General features: G+C 40.9%; 1 protein-coding gene and 1 long non-coding RNA gene across 2 annotated transcripts in view; one reads left to right on the top strand and one right to left on the bottom strand.

The window, feature by feature from the left end:
• The window catches only part of DGKB (diacylglycerol kinase beta), a 481,053-nt gene that overhangs the window by 20,740 nt on the left and 434,865 nt on the right, over positions 1–25,448 (bottom strand). The window lies entirely within an intron of this gene.
• Positions 6,021–23,612, top strand: LOC142008871 (uncharacterized). Its single transcript, XR_012644253.1, has 3 exons — positions 6,021–6,268; positions 7,437–7,522; positions 23,348–23,612. It is a non-coding gene; the product is annotated as an uncharacterized LOC142008871 (long non-coding RNA).

The raw sequence follows: 25,448 nt of genomic DNA, 5'->3' as shown, positions 1-25,448 counted from the left end.
GAGACTAGATTATTACATGGTTACTTATTACATTATGTGCCTGAACTGTAAGGTTAATCGAACTTAAACTATGGATATATTGGAGCCTTCTTCTGAAATAACACAACCACACACAAAATGTATTTTGAAACACTACTCAGCATTTCTGGACACGTAGCGCTATTTAGAAATAGTGTTATTGGAGCCCATTATGGCTATTGCGTGTCTTAACAGCACCTCTTCTGAAATAGCAATTTCAAAATAGATACTCTTTCTCCTACATTGAAGCTGTATCTACACTTGCATTCCTCTTTCAAAAGAGGCATGCAAATGAAGGAAATCAAAAACACAAATGAGGTACTGATTTACATATGTGGCACCTCATTTGCATAATCTCTTTTTGAAAGAGCTTCTTTTGAAAGAAGGAAAGCAGTGTGGCTGGGGCTGTTCTGAAAGTTGATCCCATCTTTGAAAGAACCCTTCTTCCCACTTTGTTTCAGGAAGATATGTTCTTTCGAAGATAGGGTTTGTTTTCAAAAGAGCCCCATCTACACTGCTTTCTTTCTTTTGAAAGAAACTCTTCTGAAAACAGATTATTCAAATGAGGTGCCAGATATCTAAATCAGTGTCTCATTTGAATTTTCTATTTCTTTTACTTTCATGCCTCTTTCGAAAGAGGAATGCATGCACAGACACAGCTTGAGGGTTACCAATTCCAAAATAATGCACCCGCTATTCTGATTTCGTAATAACTCTGTAATGTAGCCATAGCCTTAGAGTGTAAACTTTTTGGGACAGTGGCCACATTAGGATACAGTCTGCTGCGTTCATGCTGGCAGCATTCAAATAGATAACACTACAATTATTTTCAGATATATTACATTGCTGTTGTATTATATATATTTTGGAGCTGTAAAAATGACGATCAAAAAAGCCAAATATATTAGCATAACATTTTTTTACTTTAAATGCATCCTTCTTTTACTATAGCAGGTTTTAACTAATGCTAAGAGGTTGAAGATCAGGTTCTCAAAAGAGCTCGGCACCCAGCAGCTCCCTCTGAGTACGAGACCTGCCAGGCACTGAGAACTTTTGAAATTCTGGCCCTTTTGTTTAGGTGTTTAAATGGGAGCTGAAGTCTTATAGCAAATCTGGCTTGGAAAGTACTTCAGCATCAGTGTGTGATAAGAGTGGTTTTTTTTTTTGCTTTTTGTTTTTTCTCTTTTTTTAACTGCTGCCTGTAGGTTCTTAAGTCAGTTTGTTCTACTTTAAGCGTTGTGGAAGAATTGAAGGGTCTCACTTGTTTTCTATATCAATAAGCTGTTAGTCTGTGTGGGAATGTTTTCATAGAACCATGCTTCTCCTGCCCTCTTCCATAAACCAAACTACTTCACGTGTCTCCTCCTATTAGCACCACCAGTAAACAAAGCCAGCTCTCATGAGGGAGTGCTGATGTCAGCAGATTCTGAATAGTATGCAGAGGGGCTTCTGACCTCTTGCACTCATTCCTAGTGGGGGGGATAAATTCCCTAGGGAGCTTGCCAGCCCACTTCTTCCGACCAGGTGGGGGTAGGGGGATAAGGGAGAGAAGCCAAAGAAGAACTGGCTCTAATGCCAGACAAAATGACAGCCTCAGAAGATACATTCCTGGAGACCTTACTGCTATTTAACAAGAAGGTTATATTGTCCCTTAACTAAACATTTCAATATTCAAAGAGAATAGAAAATAGAAAAATAAATTTGCAATTATCGATGCATTTAAAGCAAAAAAAGCAAACCGGGAAGAAGGGAGGTACAAAGCGTGATTAGAAAAAGTGATTTACCAAGAGAACTTGCCCTTTATAATGGAACTGTTTTTGATATCTACTTTATCTGCATAATATATAAATATTGCACTCCTGGCAAGAGATTGAAAGACTCTATTATATTTGGGGTTGCTGCACTTACTCAAGCATATTTGCATAAAAACACTTGGTCAGTGGTAAATCTGTCTCTGGCTGCAGTTTGTCATTGGAAAGAAGGGGCTACATGGCTGACTATATTTAATTTATATTTAATTGAACACTAGCAATCACCATGCTGGATATTTTTCAGTTACAAAGTTAAATTATTGAATAAGAAGTTGAAAACTGGTGTGTTGCCAGAGACTCTTGAAAATCTGCTGAGTTCTATGCACTCCCCATGACACGAATGTTTTAAGAGCTGGTCAGAACAGTGCATGTATTAAAAATACAATTTTCCATTATGCAGGAAACTGGGGACACTTTCATATACAGAGACAGGAAACTGCTATAGATATATTGTATGAAGTACTAATATGTTTGATATTATGGTGTATGTATGATTTACATAATCAGTTACTGGATTACTTATTTGATGTTTGGTAAATAAATCATCAAAATCATTCTAAGATGTGCCTTCTGATTTTAAAAAAGATGCCAACAGCAGCTAGTAGACAGATATACCACAGCATTTATAATTATTTATACTGCAGTTGTATCTACAAGCCTAAATGAAATGAGGGCACTGTTACTCTAGTACTTGCACAAGCACAAAGAGTTAGCCCATCCCTCCAGAAGTTATAATCCAAGTGGACAAAGACAGACAAAGATTTGGGAAAATGAAATAATACTACTACAACTACACAGATGCTACAGCTGACACGCAAACAGATCAAGGCCCTGATACTGCAGAAGATTTTTGCATATGCTTAAACTTGTACTGCTTGAGCCATTCCACCACGGTCTTCAAGGTTTCCAAATCGTTTACAAAGTTAAGCACATACATAAGTCTTTGCCAGATCAGGCTTAGGGGACATGACCAAAGTCATATGAAGTCCATGTCAGAACCAAGAATTAAATCCAGTTCTTCTAAATTGTAATCCAGTTCCTAACAATGCAATATTGACATCATTCTTCTCAATATTGACTTCATTGGTCTTCTTCTGCCAGTAAAATATCATCATCATCATCATCATCAATAACCATGGACTTAGCGCCCATTGGTGTCTGATGCCTCTCTGACTATTTCCTTCTATCTTTCCCTGTCCAATGCAGAGTGGCTTAGTTTCTGTAGACTAGCTCTGCACCAATCTACTACATCATCTATCCATTCTCTGTGGGGTCTGTCTCTCCTACAGTAAAGTATGACAACATATCTGCAGAATGACATGGTTCTGGCTATCCTGAGTGCTGAATTAATATGAAAGTCTTTAATACACACAGGGTGTGTCTACACTAGCCAGCTACTTCAAAGTAGACGGCACAACATCGAAATAGCACACGTCGCGTCGAAGTTGAAATCGACGTTAAGTGGCAAGATATCGAAATTGCTATTCCCATCTGAAGATGGGAATAGTGTTCTACTTTGACATTCAGCGTCGAAGTAGGGCGTGTGTAGACAATCCACGTCCCGCTACTTCGAAATAGCGGGGTCCTCCATGGTGGCCATCAGCTAAGGGGTTGAGAGATGCTCTGTCCAGCCCCGGTGGGGCTCTATGGTCGCCGTGTGCAGCAGCCTTTAGCCCAGGTCTTCTGGCTGCTGCTGGTGCTGCTGCTGCAGCTGGGGGTCCATGCTGCATGCACAGGGTCTGCAACCAGTTGTCGGTTCTGTGGATCTCGTGCTGTGCAGGCCGAGTGTGTCTGGGAGGGGCCCTTTAAGGGAGTGGCTTGGGGCTTTGCTGGACCCTTATTTCAACGAGGAGTGCTTGTGTGTGTGGACACTTCGCATTTCCTTCTGGGGGGGCTCCTTTCGACATTCTCCGTCGCTGCTTCGATGTTGAACATCGATGGCACCAGCCCTGGAGGATGTGTAGATGATACACGTCGAAGTAGCCTAGTTCGATGTTCTTACATCAAAATAGGCTACTTTGACGTAGTGTGCTAGTGTAGATGTAGCCACAAAGACTCAGGCACACTGGGATGCCCTTATTACGTCATTAACATATGGGTCAAAACTCCATTGACTTTGCCCAAGATTTTGTGTAACAGTACACAATTCCATGTGTATTCATTCCTTGGAGGCATTTATACCATGGACTAGTATACAGATGTTTATACACGTGCATACACCCCCTGACCCTGACCCCAAAAGAAGAGGCAACGAAAGAACATATTTTGACTTCTCCTTATGAGCTGGTGCAAAAATAATTTTATTGGAATAGGATGTTAAAATTTATATAATTTGTATATGTGAGAAAGGGAGCATAATGAGTGAAATCCTGGTTCCACTAAAGTTAATACCAAAATTTCTGTCTACTTCAATGAACCCAGGATTTCATTTAATATTTTTTTGTCTTGCAAGAGTGTACCACAAAGATTCACTCAAATCATTTATTGGCGCATTGTACATTGGAATTTTTGTACATAATCAGTTCCTAATTCTTATCAATCAGGCAGTGTAACTGGTTTCCTAAGAAGTAGGTGGCAGAATAAAGGAAGAATATGGCCTTATATTTTGTGAATCATTATAATGTACGCAAAAGGTCTTTGCAACATGTTTTCTTAAGTGAATTTTTTTCTTAAGAGATCAGTTCTGAATTAATATTAAAAAGACATCCTCAGTCATTGCAAAGAGGACTTTAAGAACAAATACCAGCATTCACATTTCTAATATTTGGAAACAAGAGATACCTTCTTCTGCTGCTGCTGTGGGAGGTCATTACAGAAAGTACTTTCATGGTAAAGCTCAGCAGACAAAGTGCGTTCTTTTTAGAGATTTATTTAGTTTGAAATACAATGCCATTGAACATATCGGTACAGCCAAAAACAAAAACAAACAAAAAAAACCTACCTCACTCTATTATTTTAATTTGTATACTTTTAAAAGTTATTTGTTTAAAAGAGTTTCTCTGTGTCACTCTTGCATCCCCTTCATACAGCAGAACAAAAACCATTCTATGAAAGGAGCCTAAACTTGGACAAATTGTAAAAAGAAGCAAAGTTCCTCTCTGTTTTTATCAAATTTGATTGCTGCAGCTGTTCCCAGTTTCTGTATTTTAAAAATAGCCTTATTCAGTGCCTTTTTGGCTAAAGGCCAGAGCACCATTAGAACATGCTGTACAGAAAACCTCTCTTCAGTTACAGATACAGGAATATATTTAAGATCAGTGGGGGTCATCTGCAGCAAACACTTGTAGGGAGAACATGGAATTTTAATGTGCTTGGACTGCTCACCATTTCCAACAGATATTTAAGAACGTCTAACCTGATATCCTTGCATTTGTATTGGCACTAGCAGCTAACTGGGCATCGGGCACAATATGAACAAGTCAAGATCATTTCAACTAACAAAAATAGATCTGATTCTCAGATTACTTTCTGTGTAATTCTGGCATTCACTTCAAATGGCTTCATGTAATACTGGATATTTGATTAGCTTATAAAACTGCCACTGCCCAGATAGAAAAAAGACAGTAATGCTTATGGAACAGTAGAAGTTTGATCAATGTAAATCAGCTTTGACTTTTACATTTCTGAGGGTACGTCTACACAGCAGTGATTTCAAAAAGCAGCTGCGATTTCAAAATAACTTTCCTAGCATCTACACAATGCGACTACTATTTCAAAATAATTTCAAAATAGTGGTTGGCTTATTTTGAAATAGGTAAACCTCACTGCATGGGAAATAATGCCTATTTCGGAATAGCTCTTTCAAAATAGGGACTGTTTAAACAGGAAATAGAGCCTATTTTGAAATAAGCCACAGTGACTGTGTACACACTACACACAAATCTCAAAAGGAGGAACGTCAAAAGATCTAAATCGAAACAAGGGATTTCGAAAGAACGCAGCCACATACACGAAGCAGATTGCTGTATTGGTCCACTACTTTGAAAGAGGCCCCCAGTCTTTCAAAAGGGAGTGTCCACACAGCAATGTGAGCCCTTTTGAAAGAACAAGCCAGGAAACACCACACACAGGGTCACATAGTTGACAGCGCTTCCGAGCCTTGCAGCCAGCGGCCCCCTTAAAGGGCCCCTCTCAAACACACCCACCCTGCACACACACAGCACTGCAGAGCAGCAAAGAGCCGTGCAGAGACTGTGCTCTGAGAATGTCACTGCTCATGGAGCACCAGCAGCTGCCCAAGGCTGACGCCTCCACCAGCCCCGACTCAGACTCCCATGCAGAGACACATGACCAGCCAGGACCATCAGGCCAAACCAGGGCAGTGGAGCCAGGGAATGGCTTGGAGGATAAAGGCCCCCTTGTCATCGTGGTAATCTCCGGCTTCTCTAGCTGGGACCCCTCAAGGCAGTTGTCCCCGGATCTGTTCTCTGGAGCCCCAGGTAGGTAACAGGTAAATCAGGCAGGCCCAGGGGGGTGCCCCAGCCTGCGCCCCCCAGCTGTGTCCTTGACCCAGGCATGGCAGCAACCAGCACCTCTGCTCAGAGACAGTGCCATGACCCTCTGACTGGGAAAGGATGCAGGGGCCAGACTGCCTTAGTTCAGTAGGGGCCCCTCCTCTTCTGGCCCTGGCTTGCCTCTGGCAACCACTCAAGCTGGGAGGAGGGGGCCTCCTGGGGGTCCCTGGAGTGTGGGAGACTTGCCAGACAGCTGGCAGGCTGTGCGGCTGCAGTGTCTGTGCTGTTGGAGTGTGTGCCAGGAAGAGCTTGCACTCCTGAGGCTCTGGGCACGATCTCAGCTTCCTGCACAGGGTTTCTGGGGCCATGCAGTTTTAAGAAGCTGGCCCCGGAGACCATAGAGCCTTGCTGGGACTTCCTAGAGAGTCTCCATGCTCTCTGCAGCTGCTGCAATGGAAGACCCGCTATTTCAAAAGAGAGACTCTGGAGCATCTACACATGCCCTATTTCGAAAATCAATTGCAAAAGGGGCCGCTCTTCCTGAAATTGGATGGGAAGAGTGATTTCAAAATGTGCACCCATTTTTGCTGAAAACAATTTCAAAGGAGGCCGTTACGCATGTGGACGTCCTGTGGCCTCTTTCAAAATTGGACATCCTTTCAAAATTGATTTTGAAGCATGGGGATAATGTAGACACACCCCGTGTGTCCAATGCTCTATTTCAAAATAGGCTCTATTGTGTGTAGATGCTGTTATTTCTAAATACCTAAGTGCTATTTGAAAATGCATTTTGTGTGGAGCAGGATTATTTCAAAATCAGCTATTCTGGAATATCTCTTCTGGAATATCTTATTGCAGAATAACAATGCTGTATAGACATACCCTAAGGCTATTACATACTAAGAAGGGAATAAATACTTATGTTCCCAAAAAAATGGACTAGTGAAGATACTGCTGTATTTAAGGCCCTGAAGAAGGATTTTATAAGTTTTTCACACGGGATGAAATTCTGATCCTAAAGAATCAATGGCAAAACTTGCACTGATTTCATTAGAACAGGATTTCACCCAAGGAGCAGACTGCACAGCCTAGAAACCCCCAGAATCCAAGGATCCCTATCTCTTTGGTGCACACATTCTTATTTGTTTCCTAGGCTGTATTTACACTCTGTGATGTTTGGAGCTCTGAATCTCAACAACATTTGAAGTAGTTCCTGGTAAAAATCCACTTCCATTGCAGGTGAGAAGGTCACATATGGCGTATGCTTACCATTTCAAAAAGTCACTAATGATATTTTTCCAGATCCAGAACTTTAACATTTTCAGCAGTGTGAAACGTCCATGTTAAGATATTTAAGGGGGGGGGGGGGGGCGGGGAATCTGTCCATGCCCTCTTGTGGCCAAAACCAGCCACCAGACAAGTTAAGTCTGATCTATTACCTAACACTAAGGCAAAGTCTACATTAAAACTTAAAGTTGACTTTAGATACGCAATTCCAGCTACAGCAATTGTGTCACTGGAATCAACTTACCTACAATCAACTTACCTGGCTGTCATCACTGTGGAAGAGTTTTTCCCATTACCTCCCTTACTCTTTGTCATAGTGAGGAGTACAAGGGTCGACTGTTGACCCCGATAGTGCGATTTTAGCACATCCCTACTAAGTGCATGAAACCAAACCCCCGAAGATCGACCCTGACCAAGTTGAGTTTCTGTACGGTGAAGACATACCCTCAAAAAAGCATGCTGATCAACATTATGTTTGGCTCCTGAAGAAGGATCTTGCAAGGTCACAAGCACCTTCACTGCCCACTGACTTCAATGGTAGGTGAGGGTGCCCACTGCCTCTCAGAATCAAACCCTGAGTAAAGTAGCAGGAAACAAAAATTCACCACACATTTTTCCCATCTAGCACACCCAGAACATGTAAGCAGAATTTAACCTTGAATTTGGTCCAGAGTGATTATTTGCTGTCGTGCTTTTCATTTCCTTTGTTATCTAGGCTTATTACTACATAGCTGTGATGCCTATCAATTCCTAACTGAATATGTTTCAAGAGATCTCTAATTTATTAACATCAGAGATATTGACAACAAATTTGAGGCCCAGAGATGGATATAAACTTAATTGGAAAAAACTAGAATACTTTGAAGTCTGATTACATTAATTTTCCAGAATTCAGGCATGTGTAGGAATGTCCTTTCCTTGTCATGAATTTAAAACCAAAGGGATAATGCCTTTGGAATGAATACTAAATATCTGTCCAAATGTGGTTTATTTGGCAAGAAACTAAAGAAAAATCTTCAAAGGTTCATAGAACCAGAAGAAGGAAAAACACACTTCTTTTACCTTTTTCAATATTTACCATTTTAATTACTGACAAAAAGCTACCTTGTAATAGAGAGGTGTTTACATCGACCAAAGGAAAATAACAACAATATATATATTTATATGTGCAACCATAGTCAAGTTAAGGTTCCATGTTTCTCTTTCTCAAGGCCCAAAAGAAACACCATCAGCCGCAGCTGGCTTTGGAGGTTTTACAGATCTTTCCAATGCCCAGATTCTGGTTACCGCTAATGATTCCAAATCCAAAAAACAACTACTTCATTCCAAACAATACAAGAAGCTTTACAGTTTCGATTTGTTGTCATTTGTTCAACTGATGTTCTACCACAAATGTTCGTTTTGGTTATGTTCAGTGATGATGAGATTTTAATACATATTGGCTACGTCTACACGTGAAGCCAACATCGAACGTCTACACGTCCTCCAGGGCTGGCAATGTCGATGTTCAACTTCGACGTTGCGCGGCACCACATCGAAATAGGCGCTGCGAGGGTACGTCTACACGCCAAAGTAGCACACATCGAAATAAGGGTGCCAGGCACAGCTGCAGACAGGGTCACAGAGCGGACTCAACAGCAAGCCGCTCCCTTAAAGGGCCCCTCCCAGACACAGTTGCACTAAACAACACAAGATACACAGAGCTGACAACTGGTTGCAGACCCTGTGCCTGCAGCATGGATCCCCAGCTGTCGCAGCAGCAGCCAGAAGCCCTGGGCTAAGGGCTGCTGCCCACGGTGACCATAGAGCCCCGCAGGGGCTGGAGAGAGAGCATCTCTCAACCCCCCAGCTGATGGCCGCCATGGAGGACCCGGCAATTTCGACGTTGCAGGACGCGGATCGTCTACACGGTCCCTACTTCGACGTTGAACGTCGAAGTAGGGCGCTATTCCGATCCCCTCATGAGGTTAGCGACTTCGACGTCTCGCCGCCTAACGTCGAAGTTAACTTCGAAATAGCGCCCTACGCGTGTAGCCGCGACGGGCGCTATTTCGAAGTTAGTGCCGCTACTTCGAAGTAGCGTGCATGTGTAGACGCAGCTATTATTTGTTTACAGTGCTGCTTGCAATGGGAGAAGCACAAGTGAAGGCACATCTCTTGCCCCAAAGAATTCACATGCCAAGGCCTTGAACCTACATTGGCATCCCTTGGAGTTAACCTCTATGAGGACGTGGATGCCCCTTGACTTTGTTGCACAAGGGTCTACCCCGATGGATACTGAGGCAAGACGAGGGCCTCAAAAAGCTAAGGGCCTTATTCTTATTTAAATTAAGACTCCAGTACACCAGTCACACGGACTGTGCCTACACTACAGTGATCTTTTGAAAGATGATCTTCTGGAAGATTTTCTTTTGAAAGAGCACGGCCCAAAAAGCAGATCAAAAGAGCAACCTGCTCTTTTGAAAGGGAGCATCCACACAGCCCCCAGCTCTTTCAAAAGATGGGTCAGGGATCGAAAAATCTGGCACCATAAGGACCACCCTTTAAATAAATAAAGGACCCCCGGAACGTCTACATCCTTTTTTCTCAGAAAGAATCTTTCGGAAAAAAAGGTGCTCTTCCTCATTTGAGACAAGAAGAGGGCCACCAGAAAAAGTACATGTTCTTTCAGAAGCAATTTGAAAGAGCACATTTTGTGTGGGGTCGCTCAAACCTCTCCTTTTGGAAGAGGGCCTCATTTTCCAAAAGGAATTGGTAGTGTAAACACGGCCATGGTGTATAGGGAACATGAAGTATAGACTTTTTCCTTATAATATAATTGACACAAAGTTTAATTACCATTGCAGTGCCAAAGAAATATACAAATGAACAGAGACCTATAAAGTAGGGGAAAGGGAACAACAAATCCACATGTGGCCATTTTTTTCATGTTACAAATACATATATGCATTTTATTTATAGATATTATTATATGTATAAAGAAAGGTCACAAAAATAGTGGATATTTCAAACTAATAAAATACAAATCCCCACCTAAAAACTCACCTCAACTCTGATATTTGCTGATAGATACAATGGTCAGGTCGTAGGGTAATTGGAAATTGTGCGCATATTGTGGGGTTAACTTTCATTTACACTAAGTCTGCTTTACATGGCCCTGGCAATATATGAGTGTCTCATGGACAATGAAAATCTAATTTACATCATTTAAAGGCCCTTTTAAACTGTCAGATCAGGCATCATATATCTCAGTTGAAATTAATCTAGGATCATGCCATTGTAGTTACTTGTAGACATCCTGACATGGGTGGGACTTCAGAAGGGACTTGTATTTTTACAAGACAGCAGTCAGTTCTTTTTTACTGAGTTGCTTTTGTTTGCTTTCCTTTTCCATTTTGTGGGAGAGGGGGCATTAAGGCCTACACTATAGACTTAAATCTCAATATAGGAATAGCATTTCCGTTTATTGCAAATGTACTTGTTAAGGCTTTTGGGAATACATGAGGACCTGGGGCTTTGGGTAGAGACAATGGGATATTCTGATGTGCATATCAGCTGCTTAGGTAGTGTATAATATGATCATTTGTAAAAAAAATATTTTGACATGTAAAATTAAGTAAAATTAAATGAATAATTTTTCCTTTTGTTCCTATATCCTGGTTCTCTGCACTAGGTTCAGCAGTGTACAAAGGATGCAATACAGTCAAAAGAAAGTGGAAGCTGCAGGTGCACTAATAAATGGGTGGTCTTTGGATTACAGTATTTATGTGCACTATGCCAAGCTAAACAGAAACCTAAATGCTATACATACAAAGTGGCACAACAAGAACATCTGTGTTGGGGGACTGAACTGGCATGGCTAACACCTCCAGTGCCAGGTGCAAAGGAAATTTCAGTATAGCTTGAATAATCTTCACTGCCAGCATCAGCACGCATCAGATTACCTCCTTGTTCCTAGTTCACCACTGCCCGCTAGAGTGTTTATATTTTACATGTGGCACTGTAATGGCTATAGGCAGGTTACAGTCCTTCCATTACTGACTCCTGTTAGAGAAATGATAAGGAACAAACTCTTATGCAGGAATATTATCATTACTGGCATTTTTATAATGTGTACACACGCAATGTTGGGAAGATGAAACTATTTGCAGAGAACATGGTTTCCCAAACTGGGGGGCGTGCCCCCCTGTGGGGGCATGAAGAAATTCCAGGGGGGTGTGAGGCAACCCAGCCTCCCCTCTAGCCATTCCTCCCACCCAAAAAAAAAAGCCAGGCCTTGCTTCAGGCTCTCAGCCCCTGCCATTTCACGTGGGCTGCCTGTTGCAGCTGCTAGGAAAAGCAGGCAGTCAGAGAAGGCCATGTGGCACTAGCTGACTCCTGCAAAGGTGAGTGAGTGTGGGTTGGTGTGGGGGATGGGGTTAGATGAGAGGCTGGTGGTGCCTGGCTTTGCAGGAGGGGAGAGGCTCAGGCAAATGGCTCACAGGCGGCTTGGGTGGCTGGTCTGTGGTAAAATAGAGGGGGGCGGGGCATGAGTTTTTCTCAAAAGTCAAAAGGGAGGCATGATGCCAAAAAGTCTGGGAACCACTGACATAGAAAATTAAAAAAAAAAAATAGAACAAATGACTTTCCATAAAAGAGTAATTCATCTTTCTATTCATTTGTTGATTTTTTACTTTCTATGCAAAAATTGTCATCAGATCAATTTTTTTCCATTGGACATAACTTTTTTTGCATAGAAAAAGAGTGATGAAATTATGATGGAAAATGTTGCTTTCACTGCATTTAAAAGGAGCAAAAATTTTCATTTAATTTTAATTTAATTTTTACTGAAAATATCATTTTTAACTGGTCTGAAACTTCCGACAGGAAAAGATTAAAATTTTTCCTCAGAAAGATCTCAATGATTTTTGACTAAAATTTCTGACAGAAAAAAAAATATTTTCTGAGTAAGTCTGATTTTTTTTTAGTAGCGCAGCTATCAACCTGTATTTAGATTTTATAATATCTTCCCTTTTCTATTTTGTTTTAGGAAGAAGGGGCTTTCAACGTCAGGAGGGTCCTTTCAAAAGGCCTGTCTACATGGGCGGCATGCATTCCAAAAGCAGCAATTTCAAATTGCACATGGCCACCATTATGGACATACACTTCTCACAGAGCTGGAAGGAACCTCAGGAGATCACCAAGTCCACTCTCCTGGCCTTTTGGCAGGGCCAAGCACCATCCTTTTTTATTAAAAAAAAAAAAAATCTCTTTGCCCCAGATCCCTAAATGGCACCCTCAAAGACTGAGCTCACACGCCTGGGTTTAGCAGGCTAATGCTCAAACCACAATAGCATCTTCCAAACTCCCTCACTAAGCTGGCCCTTTCCAAAGGGAGGGGCCAGTGTTGATGTGGCCACAGTGTGTAGCTGCTCTGTGTGGTCTTTTGAAAAAGGGCTGGATTTTCTGAAAGAACTTGCTAATGTAGATGCAGCCAGAAAGAAAGAGAGAGAACAGCTATGGTTACACTACAGTGATTTGTCTACAGAAGTCAATAGCAGAAGAAAGGGGGAGGGATAGCTCAGTGGTTTGAGCATTGGCCTGTTAAATCCAGGGTTATGAGCTCACTCCTTGAGGAGGCCACCTAGAGATTCAGGCAAAGAGATGCCAGGGATAGTGCTTGGTCCTACCCAGAGGACTGTACTAGATGGCCTCCTGAGGTCCCTTTCAGATCTAAGAGACAAGTATCTCCAAATGTTCCAACAGAGCTTCTGTGGACAAATCATGTCTACACATAAAAGCAGATTGATCTTTCAATCTGCTTTGTTGACAAAAGGGCCCCCAGCACATCCACACAGCATTTTTTGTCAACAGCTTCTGTTGACAAAATGCTTTTTGTGTGTAGATGCTCCATGAGTTTTGTCTACAAAACTCACTAGCGTAACCATAGCCAGACAGAAAGAGAGAGAGAAACAGAAACAAAGAGATTTTCATGCAATTCCAGCAGATGGGAATAAGCAAAACATGAGCTATCCAAATTCTTTAAAAATCATTGGATTTGGCAAAACTGTAGATGGATAAAATAACTGAACAAAGGGAGGACTGGATGGCTGTAAAGATTGCCACAAGATTCAGAGGCTTTCTCTTATGGATTGCTCACCTGAACACAGGCCAGGGGCCTTTTCTTCCTCCTGCTGAAATCAGTGAGAAATTCTCAATGGCTACATATACACTAGGCCAAAACTTTGAAATGGCTATGCAAATGGCCATTTCGAAGTTTACTAATGAAGCAGTGAGATACATATTCAGTGCCTCATTAGAATGCGGGCAGCTGTGGCACTTTGAAATTGACACGGCTCGCTGCCACGCGGCTCGTCCAGATGGGGCTCCTTTTCGAAATAAGGGGATTTTGAAGTTGCTGGGGTCCTTTCTAATGAGGCGCTGAATATGTATCTCACCGCTTCATTAGTAAACTTCGAAATGGCTAGTGTAGACAGGGCCAATGAGTTAACTGGAAGCACAATATATTCCTCCATCACTAGTGACAAGGGTCCTAGTTCTGCACTCATTACTCAGGCAAAACTCCCCATGGTTACGTGGTGGAAGATATTTTTAATCTTATGCCTTGCCTGTGCTTATTGCACCATGTAAAGTTCAGGCACTACACATGTAGATGCATCTGACAAAGTGGGTCTTTTCCCATGAAATCTTATGCTCCAATAAATCTGTTAAGCTACGCCTACCTTTGAGGCTTTTCCTGGCAAAAAACAGGAAATGTCTACATGCAAAATGCACTTGTCAACAGTTTGTTGACAAAACCTGGCACATCTGTCAGCAGCGTTATACCTCTCCCTGTTCAGGTATAACACCTCTCTCGACAGTGTTCTGTCAACAAAACAGCCATGTAGATATTCCAGGGCCCTTGTGCCGATAGACAGGGCTTCTGGTTCACTGGGCAGCCCTGTTTGCAGAGCTTCTGGTCAGCCATTGTGTCAAGAGAGGGCCTGGCAATCTGGCTGTCAACAAAGCAGATTGCTCTTTCGATCTGCTTTTATGTATAGATGCAATCTGTCGCCAGAAGTTTTGATGAGAAATGCCTTCCGACAGTCACTTCTGTCGACAGATGCTTCTCGTGTAGACATAACCTCAGTCTATAAGGTGTCACAGGACTTCTTGTTGTTTGAGTTTTTAGTGAATACATTCAGAAATATTTTAAAAAAGATATTTATTTTGCTCAACAACTCTACCATTCCAATCATGGATTAAGCTTCTTCCATATTTCCAACCAAAAAACTAGAAAGTGAAGGCCAAATTATTGTAAATTTTTCTGGGTAGTAGGATCATGTTTCACTGCATCACAGATAATCCTTTTATGATTTTTTTTATCTTTTAAGGCATGGCAGAAATGCAACAGATACAAATAAATCAATAAAAAAGTACTCAGCTATATAAAAAAACTAAGCAAAGAGTTGTTTTATTAAAAATTGCTATTGCAAATTTGTAATCCCTTGTTACTCATCTATTCATGTTACTTCAGTTTTAAAGCCAGATTCCTTCATTATTTTCTGACCCGATACGAAACACCATCTGGAGTGAGCATGTTGCGATTCTACTTGAGTGAAAGAGAATTATTTTTCTTGAGATGGCTTTAAGACATATTTAAACAAATGATTTGAGACTATTAAAACTAGCATTGAAATGAATTTAATCAACAGTGTACAACAAAAGTTTTGTGGATATAAGTTTAATTTTTTCCCAATTTTGAGTTATAACTAAAATAGTGTAAAAACTTCTTTTAATATGTCTATGCCAGAGAGCTCATTGTTATCGACAGCTCAGGATATAGATGTTTCCTCTGATCTAATAAGATTCCAAGTTCTATTCATTTATATCTATTTTACACATTTATTAATTATTATTATTATTCATGAAATAAGTAAGGATAGTGCCCCAATCAGAGTGTAGGCCTCCTGGGGCAGAGTTTACAGTCAAAGGCACTGGCTCTGTAACTGGATCCATACAAGGGAGACCTTTGCACAGACCTAGTTTATATTCTTGTGGCAAAAGAAGTCACTTGAGTTCAATTCAATCACTCATTACACAAATCAAATATTTGTTAATTGATACTGGAGTTATAAAAATAAATCTAGTAAAGTTTTAATCCTCCCTGCCATGAATAACATACATTCAGGGGAAAGGTAATTCAAGCTGGCTGATGGATATGGGCAGCCCACCCTCCAGCACTGAACGGAAAACGATTCCAAGAAATAGTGAGTGAATATGCCCAGTGAATATCAAACTATGCCATCAGTTTGTGTTAATCACATTTTAGGAGTTGGGTTGAACATGCTGTAAATTGTACCATCAACCTACATGAATAAAAGCTTTATTTAATAATTGCAAAAGCTGCCATTTGCTATGTTTTATAATGTCTCATTTTTCAAAGCCTTTTATCTGGTAATGGTTGCAAGTGTTACAAATGGCTAAAAATATCAATGGCTTTGAAAACCTTATATGAATACTTATGGCTGCAAATGAAATATCTATAAAATGTATAGCAGACTTATTAACTTGTAATTTCTGGGAATACTCAGTTTAAAAAGTTTTTTAAAAACAAAAGTTAAAAACTACTTTGTATACAATTCAGCTTTGTTTTAAAAATATCCCCAGGCTCTTACAAAAACCTAGAAATACTTCAAATATTTTAATTTGAATGTGAAAAAATATTAAACCCAAATACCATACCTTCCCTTGCTTTGTTTGCAGTATAGAATTTTAACATTTTGCTAGTTCCTGAGAACCTGACCTGAAATTGACTGGAAACTGACTAGAAACAAAAGTAAAACCAACTAGTCTAATTGCATTGCACAGCTTGTGAGAAAGGCAAAACAAACAAACTACAACAACAACAACAACAGTGGACAAAGGAGTAAAAATTGACTGAACATCAATGTATAGTTCGGATAAGGAAAACAAAACAAAACCCTTTTCCTTCCTGAAATTCACAGGAAAAACAAACAATTCAACACATCTGATATCCTCTTACTCAGTCCTAGTTGGATCCAGGCTGTCTGGACAAGATGAGTGGGACTGGATATTATGAAGGGTGGGGGCTAGGGGGGATTTTTGCCTAGGAGGACAAAGAGATTGAGAGCCAGCAGGTGAGAAGAAGAGGAGCCAGGGGAAACTGGACAAGGATACTGAAACTGAGATCCAGCAAGTCAGTGTCAGGGAGATCAGTGGGGCGGGAAGATAGGTTCCATACGGTGCCAGGGTGAGCAGATGGAAGCGGCACTGTCTCAGACAAGCGATGGTGAGTCAGGTGGAGCTTTGAAAGATGAGGAACCGAGGTCTGCAAACCTGTATTTCAGTTTAGTTCTATGGCCCACTAGGGATATAAGTTGGCAGTTCCTTCACAGATCAAAGATCGTGGACATGTTGTTGAGGTGATTTTTGTACTCCCTTGTGTTTCTTGAGGTGCATGCATATTTATAGCACACTGGGTTGCAGCCCCTTTCCTGTTTCCTGAACCTTGAAATGAGGTTCTGTCTGCACTGTTCTGCACAACATTTTATGTATGCATTCCCCACCTGTGTCCTCATGAAGTTGTGGGGCGTCCTTGTCAACCTCCTCCTGGCACTAGCCAATGTGGTCATCTGGGAATCAAGAAGGAGGGGGTTGGATGGTGGGATTTCCTGTAATCATGATTGTGCAGCTCAATTTTGTAGACTTGTCCATTCATGTCTCTGGGTAAAGTTTCTCTGGGCAGAATCCTGGGCAGGCCTCTGCTAATGTCTCTTTCTGGAAACCTGAGTGTAAACCTATAAGCCTCACTCCCATTTCTGTTTTTAAATTTGTTCTGCCCCAGAATTACATGGTTTGTGTTTTTTCTGGTCTTTCCCATCTGAAGAGGGGAGGCACTTTCAGTTTACTGGATGGATCCCTTCTCGTATACCTCATGCTCCATGGGGACCAAATATTGCACTGAGTGAAGCAGGCGTCCTATGGAAAAAATCATGTGCTCATGTAATTAAACCTTGTATACGCACAAGGGGGGTGGCACAAGTAAGCTACATTCTGGCATTTCTTAATTTGGGATTCTTGACTTGGCAACTTTAATAATGTTCTTCTGACAGTTTGTGCATAACATATAAATATATGTGTAGATGAAATAACATCTATGGACATATATACATTAATTATACTCACTGCATTACTTTCTTTTAATCATTTTTTGTTTCTCAAATGGTCCATTTTAGTGTTGTTTAAAATTAGTTTACACTGTTATTAAATAACAGATCCATAGCTTTTTCTTCTGCTATACAATCCTGGTGATATAAGTGCTGGTCTTCATTTGGCACCTGGTTAAATCCCAAATGGTTCTTTAGCAATGGCCCACCTACCACTTGTTTGGCATTTTCACTTCCTGAATGGAGGAATAATTAGTACCTGACAGGAATGGACATTTAAACACATTTTAGTTTTATTTTGATTGAAAAACAAATTGCTTCATGGAATGTACCATTCTTGGAAGCAAGTGAAAATAAGGCAGCCTCTAAAACTTTGTTTATGAGAACTGTCTTTGTTCCAGCAATCTGTGTGTGAATGATGTGGAAATATGTTTCCCATTATGTCCTAGAGATGTGTTTCCAAGAGTATAATTCACTTGCAAATATTCCACTGATTCTGAAGTATTTTTAGAATTTCTACTTTCTACTAACAAGTCTCTAGATGTGTTTCTTTAGTCTTAAAATTCACTTGCACAGTGATCCACAAGATGTACAAATGCTAGATAAGTGGCAGCAAGGCTCATATTTTCATTAGGGGAGGAGCAGCTAGTGATCAAAGCGTGCAGCTAGAAGTCAGGATATCTGGGGTCTGTTCAGCTGTGCCACATAAAGCCTGCATAATTACTCTGTAAACTTGGTCAAGGTACTTTTACAGAAGTAAACTATGAGCTGTTGGGATTGTCAGATTTGCTGTAGGCCTGAATTTTTCTGGATTCATAGGCTCAAAAGGGTGTCAGCTCATATGCATTCACTTGGAATTTTCCCATACCATGTTTTTGATACAGGAAGTTACTGATCAGCAATTTTAAGATATGCACTAAGTAGCTTGTGACTTATCTAAGGCAGCACTCTCCCTTTGTTTTTTTGCTAGCACCGTACCCAAACACCTGGTTAAGGAACACTGTGCCACTGAAATATGAACAACAACAAAAAGGACATAACTTATTTAAAAATTATCACTATGAATTCATTTCTCAGAGATTTCAGAGTAAGACACATCCATATTGATGATTGCTGATGTGTGATGCTTTTCACAGCATAGTTGTCTGTCCATTTCTTTCACAAACACATGTCTATTTGAATAACACTGACCCATCAGCTCAGCAGTATTCCTATCCCACACCGATGCAAATGGACAATTTATTCTGTACTTTATTTTTATAACCACCTTTTCATGAAGTGTTGCTTGCTTTGGCTCAGTCACTCAGTCTTAGTGCAGGAAAGAATTTATGAATGCTTACTTATTTTTCACAAACATCCTTCCACCCACAAAGGTTTCAAACAAAACATGAGTGGAAGATGACAATTGTGAAAGGCATTTGTAACATACAGAAAATCTCTGAAATCTTCTTAGCTAAGCACCCGATTCTTTCAACCTGCCTCACACTGGGTAGATCGTACTCCCTCAGATAATTCCATTGAGAAACATCTATGCAGATTACTCAATAGTCAGGTTTATATATAGTATCATGGTCTTTCTCTGGTCTTGTGAGTGGGGTTCTGCAGCTCAGTAGGTCTATTTACATGCACAGAAAAAGTGGGTCTGTCCCACAAAAGCTGATCACCTGATAAACAATATTGCTAGCCTTTAAGGTGCTACAGGACTGCTTTTTTTTGCTTTGTGAAGATACAGACTAACACGGCTACCTCTCTGAGATGTTTGTTATTCAGTGTGAGTACTATCAAAACAAAACAGCAGTCATGTAGGACTTTAAAGACAACACAATAATTTATTAGGTGATGAGCTTCGTGGGGCAGACTCACTTCTTCAGCTCTACCTCAGAGAGGTAGCTGTGTTAGAACCCCACTCACAAGACCAGAGAAAAGCCATGATACTGTATATAAACCTGACTCTTGAGTAGTCTGCACAGAAGTTTCTCAATGGAATTATCTGAGGGAGTACGAACTACCCAGCGTGAGGCAGGTTGAAAGAATCAGGCACTTAGTTAAGAAGAAGATTTCAGAGCTTTTCTGTGTGTTACAAATGCCTTTCACAATTGTCATCTTCCATCTTCTTCAAGAGATCTGAAGAAGTGGGTCTGCCCCATGAAAGCTCACCACCTAATAAATTATTTTGTTAAAGTGCTTTAAAGCGCTACATGACTGCTGTTTTGTTTTGATAGAATACAGACTAACAGGGCTATATCTCTGTTACTATTCCACATGCAAGTGTGAGTACTGCTAGCAGAATTAGGAGGAAGAGCAGTAGTAGTAAGTAGTCCATTGTGTCTGACAATGACGTCTTGAGCTTCCACAGGCTCATCAGTTGTAGACTCACGTGGCTGAGGAGTCCAAGCTTTGAAATGCATGGGCGTTCACAGTGGGGGGCAAGGGAATTGTCCTGGCTCTGTTGGTGCGGCTGCAGTTGTTGCTTTCTTCCTCTCGCAAGCATCAATGAGGCGTATGCGTCGCTGTTCTTCAAAGTTGTCATATGCGTGTCGTATGAGAGCACGCCAGCCTGTTCGGTCTTTTGCACACTGCACTAGCTGATCTGGTTTTAAACCAACACAAGCAATGCTGGCCTTCATGCAGTCTTTATATCTCTTGCAAGGCCTACCTTGATTCCTTTTGCCCTGGGAGAGTTCAAGCACAGGGCATAACTACAACTATCAGCTGCTCAGCCAGGCTCTTTGCTTTAGGGCTTTTTGCCACTAGCACCATTAGCGGCCCATCCAAAAAGGTATGTAGACCACAGTCTTCCCCATTTTTACCCTCCTATCTTCAACTAGCTGTTTTGCAGAGGAAAACTCTTTCCATAGATTTTCTGCATCAGTGTGATTATAAAATAAAGACTGAGTTAGCTTTTTGGCACTGAACTTTGTGGCAGCCACTGATAATGAGAGAAATATTTGTCAGGGTATCTTTGGGGAACATATATGCCCAAGTGTGGGACCTACAACAAACACAGTGATTTTATTTTCATGTCACAGAGTAAAAGACAGAACTAGAGTGGCTTCTTGATTTACATGTTCTATTATTACATAACTGTCCTCTACAGCAAATTCATAAATGTATTTGAAACCTTTCCAGAATGTACAAAATGTCTGCCTTCCATTCCCTAACTTACACTTGTTCCATTCTCTCAAGTTAGGACCATGGGCCCTCACAGCTCTCCAATGATTTTAACAGGCTCTTGCATGGCATGGGTAGAGTTTACAACGCAGCACAGTTTATTTTGCTTTCCCCAGCCAGGATTCGCTCTTAATATGAGCTTCTACAATGCCAGTATAAAGGTGTGCCCCATAAGTGATGCATTTGTGAGACCACTCAGGAGATTTTGAAATGCTGCCCCGCTGATTAGCAGAGTGCCCACAGCTAGACTTTTTGTTTCTACTGGTGGTGCATGTTTGCACATATACATAAAAATGTATTCTGCACATGGACGGAAAAAATCCACACAAAGATTAGAGGGCAAACCGAAAGGCACCCAGACCTGACTGGAGTCTCTAGATGCTCCAGGGCTCAAAACGCACTTAGAAATGTCGAGGAAAAACAGGGGAAATTGTTCAAAATGGCTCACCGATAATCAGAAAGCCTGAAGACACAGAGCTCCAGTCCTTATAGTTTAAAGGGTGCATTTAAAGTCCCAACTGGACTGCTTTTGCTTTTCTGTTTATGTAAAATCCTTTTGTTCTTTCTCATCGCTGCAACCAAAACCTTGAGAATAAAGTTCTGGAAGAAAAACTCTTCATGAAAGACATTTAGTTGCTGCTGGACCAGGTGGTCCAATCTGCCAGTTTACACATAATTGGAAAAACATTTGCTCTTCTTCAGTCCTCCAGTACATCACCCATTCTTAATGAGTTGTCAGAATTATGGCTAGTGGCTCCACAATTTATTCTGACAGTTCTTTAAGAACCCTTCACTGAGCATCATCTGGCCCTGCTGATTTATGTGTATATTTAGTTTGTCTAGGTGTTCCGTTACCTCCCTCTTAGCAATCCTCACCCTCGACTTGCCCAGATCTTTATTAACTATTAACTCACTGTGCTTTCCAGTCTTTGTATTTGTACTAACTGGAAGCAGAGGGAAAGATAGATGAAACACTTACGTGTTTCTGAGCCCTCTGTTTCAGGTTAGACTATGATGTTTAGGCAAAGCCCAGAGTCAGGAGAGATACAAAGGAAGAGTGACCAACAGGGACCACTAGTGTCCATTATTCTAGGAGGGAGGAGGAATTTACTACGCTCACTTAAGCTGCGTCTACACATGCACGCTACTTCGAAGTAGCGGCACCAACTTCGACGTTAGGCGGCGAGATGTCGAAGTCGCTAACCTCATGAGGAGATAGGAATAGCGCCCTACTTCGACGTTCAACGTCGAAGTAGGGACCGTGTAGACGATCCGTGTCCCGCAACGTCGAAATTGCTGGGTCCTCCATGGCGGCCATCAGCTGGGGGGTTGAGAGATGCTCTCTCTCCAGCCCCTGCGGGGCTCTATGGTCACCGTGGGCAGCAGCCCTTAGCCCAGGGCTTCTGGCTGCTTCTGCGGCAGCTGGGGATCTATGCTGCAGGCACAGGGTCTGCAACCAGTTGTCAGCTCTGTGTATCTTGTGTTGTTTAGTGCAACTGTGTCTGGGAGGGGCCCTTTAAGGGAGCGGCTTGCTGTTGAGTCCGCCCTGTGACCCTGTCTGCAGCTGTGCCTGGCATCCCTATTTCGATGTGTGCTACTTTGACGTGTAGACGTTCCCTTGCTGCGCCTATTTCGATGTTGGGCTGAGCAACGTCGAAGTTGAACATCGACGTTGCTGGCCCTGGAGGACGTGTAGACGTTATTCATCGAAATAGACTATTTCGATGTTGGCTGCACGTGTAGACGTAGCCTTAGAGGGTGTAGCAGATACACCAGCATATGGGGCAGAGCCATGGCTCAGATAATTCCACACCTGTTGTTCTCAGGGGAAGATAAACCATAAATAGCCATCTACTCTTCTCCCTCAAGCATCAGGTTTGCAACTGTGGTCATCTCCTATATTCTCATTTAAACAGGAAGGAGAGCTTCATTCCATCCTACTCCCCTGCCTGGCCACATTTAAGCTACTTATAAATGAGTCTTTGTCAACTACCCTGTCCCATCTTTAGTCTTCTTTTTAATCCCCTGATTTATACAACTTCTTTTTTGCTGACCTTTGGTAGTATTTCATGATGTAATATTATCTGCTTGCAGCAAAGCTAATTACACACCTCCCCCATCTTCGTCCTTTTCCTATTTTGTATGTAGTTCCCTCTTACCCTTTAGCTTTCTGAGAGCCATATTGGTATTTGCGGTAGCAGAACTGCCATCTGCTGTGCCTTTGTTATTGTGTCCTTCACACCATCCCATTTTCATCGTGTACTACTGCCTCTTAAGAACACTACATCCGTTCCTGCCACGCTGATTCTGTTAATGCCACAAGATTTTCCTTTTTGAAGTGAAGTACCTTGTCCGCAATGTTGCTTTACAACTAATTCGTTATCTTTACTGGGATTTGAAAAGATACTAACACTGATATTCTGCTATCACTCTTCAGAACGTTGGGCTCTAGTCTTGTAATGAAGATAGTGCTGGCAGACCGGCATGCTCCTACAAAGTCCCACTGACTGCAGGATCTACTTATGTGGCTCTCTATCCAGGGTTGAGCTGGAAATCAATGACTTTTTTTTTTTAATTGAAGCTTCAGTCTTAGTTTAAAAAAAAATACCATGAGCTCAATGTGAACTATATCAATTGTAAAATGAAAAATACCAAAATCTAAAACCAAAGTGATACCTGTTCTATATAAATAAAATTTTAAACCACCACAATGCTTTTGTTTTCTGTTTTGTCCTTATAGAACCGTTATTGTCAAATTCTGTTCTGTGGAGACTTCTGCAGCTGGATTATAAACCCTGCAGGCAGGGTGATGAAAATTCTGAATTACCGGGTTTATGAACAGTGATACTATAACACACCAGTGATCCCAAAAAGCACAACACCCTATGTTGTAAACACCACCTCTCCTTCACTAAACACTGAATAAAAACAAGTACACAGATCTCAAAGACACTAGATAAGTCATGCTGGAAGTCAGTTTCCCATAGTAATGGGCAAGGCATGAGGATTTATCTTATTTCAAAGCAATGTCTCACAGACATTATCTGTATTTCATGTCAGATGCTCTTCTTTCACTGTTTTCTGGGCCCAGTAATCATGCAATAAATTCCACGCTATGTAAGTACTGTACTGTGTATTTAATTTTTCTTTTCCTAAATAGATCACAGTGAACTATATGATTATAAGACAGGGCCATACTCTGACTTTGAATTCATGCACACAACTCCCACTGAAATAAATGGAAGAGACACTGGTATGTTCAAAACTAGAATATGACAGCAACATTTTATTTTATAAGATGTATTCTACTGAGATAGAAAATTGGTCTAAAGGATCCACTTACATAGTAGGGGTATATTCTTTTCAGATGGGAAATAATTCACAAACTTCTTAGTAGTTGGGGAGTAGAGCGGGATAGATGGCCCTACTTAACTTCAGAAAATAAAGAGATTTGAATAAAGAAAAGAGGTCTGATGTCCTGGATGACCTGGGAAACAACAGAATTAAAATAGTCAGGGTGCCAGATCTCCCTTTTTGATTTGCTTAAGTACACTTGTGTTTGCAGTGGTAGAACAGGACTGTGTATATACACAAGTTGTTCAGCGAAACCCTTTCCTCTGAGAAAATTCAAACTTCTGACAAGTGATTTAGCAAATGACACATGGCTATTAAGGAAAAAAACCTGCCTATATAACTACATGATGTATGAGTATTAAGGGCCAAACCTGACCCAGAGATAATTAAGCTAGCTTAATTGATCCAGAATTCAGTAGTCACGTGTGGAGTTGAGTAGGATCTCTTGACTTTACAGTTGCTATTATTATTATTTATTGTTTTATTATTAAAACTTGTTTTCAAGAATCCAAAAGTAGGGGAAAACTCTGTCCTGAGGGGTCTGAACTTAAGATTTCCCTATCTTCATTGCTTTTAAAACAGATTACAAATTAAAAATCCATTCTAATACACCTGCTTATTTCCAAATTGATAAAATTACTCACATCCACACACAAATACTAAAAGTAAACTGTCTACCAATGTCCAGAGAAGAAAATATGGTTTGTGAGCTTTTTCAGTAGTTTATACTTTTAAAAAAACATTTCTTACAAATTTCCAACAAAGGCCAATGACACCATGACACCATGTTCATGGTGACAAAGAAATTAAAATGAACCAGGACTCAAACATGTTCTGTAATAGAAGAAGAGAAATGTATAGATGTAGCACCTCCAATTTCAGAATATAACATTTTTCATGCAGATTTGATGTAAAAATCTGCGAGCTGTTTTGTGCTGGAACAGAAGCCTCATCAGGAATAAAATTCAGTTTTATATGCACTACACAGAGTTGAGTTTTATTTGATTTGTAGGAGAGTTAGGAAAGGTTATAATAAGGGACCCACTAGAAGAATGATATGAGAAGGACTTTGACAGTAAAAGAAACATTTAGGTATGGCTATAAATAGAGCCTGGGGAAGAAGCGAAACTAAAATTTCCTGACAAACAAACCAGCAGTCATGTAGCACTTTAAAGACTAACAAA

The sequence above is a fragment of the Carettochelys insculpta genome, chromosome 2, assembly GCF_033958435.1.
Source record: "Carettochelys insculpta isolate YL-2023 chromosome 2, ASM3395843v1, whole genome shotgun sequence".
Classification (NCBI taxonomy): Eukaryota; Metazoa; Chordata; order Testudines; family Carettochelyidae; genus Carettochelys; species Carettochelys insculpta.
Note: the sequence above shows the minus strand (reverse complement) of the source record. Positions and strands in the feature narration are given on the sequence as shown.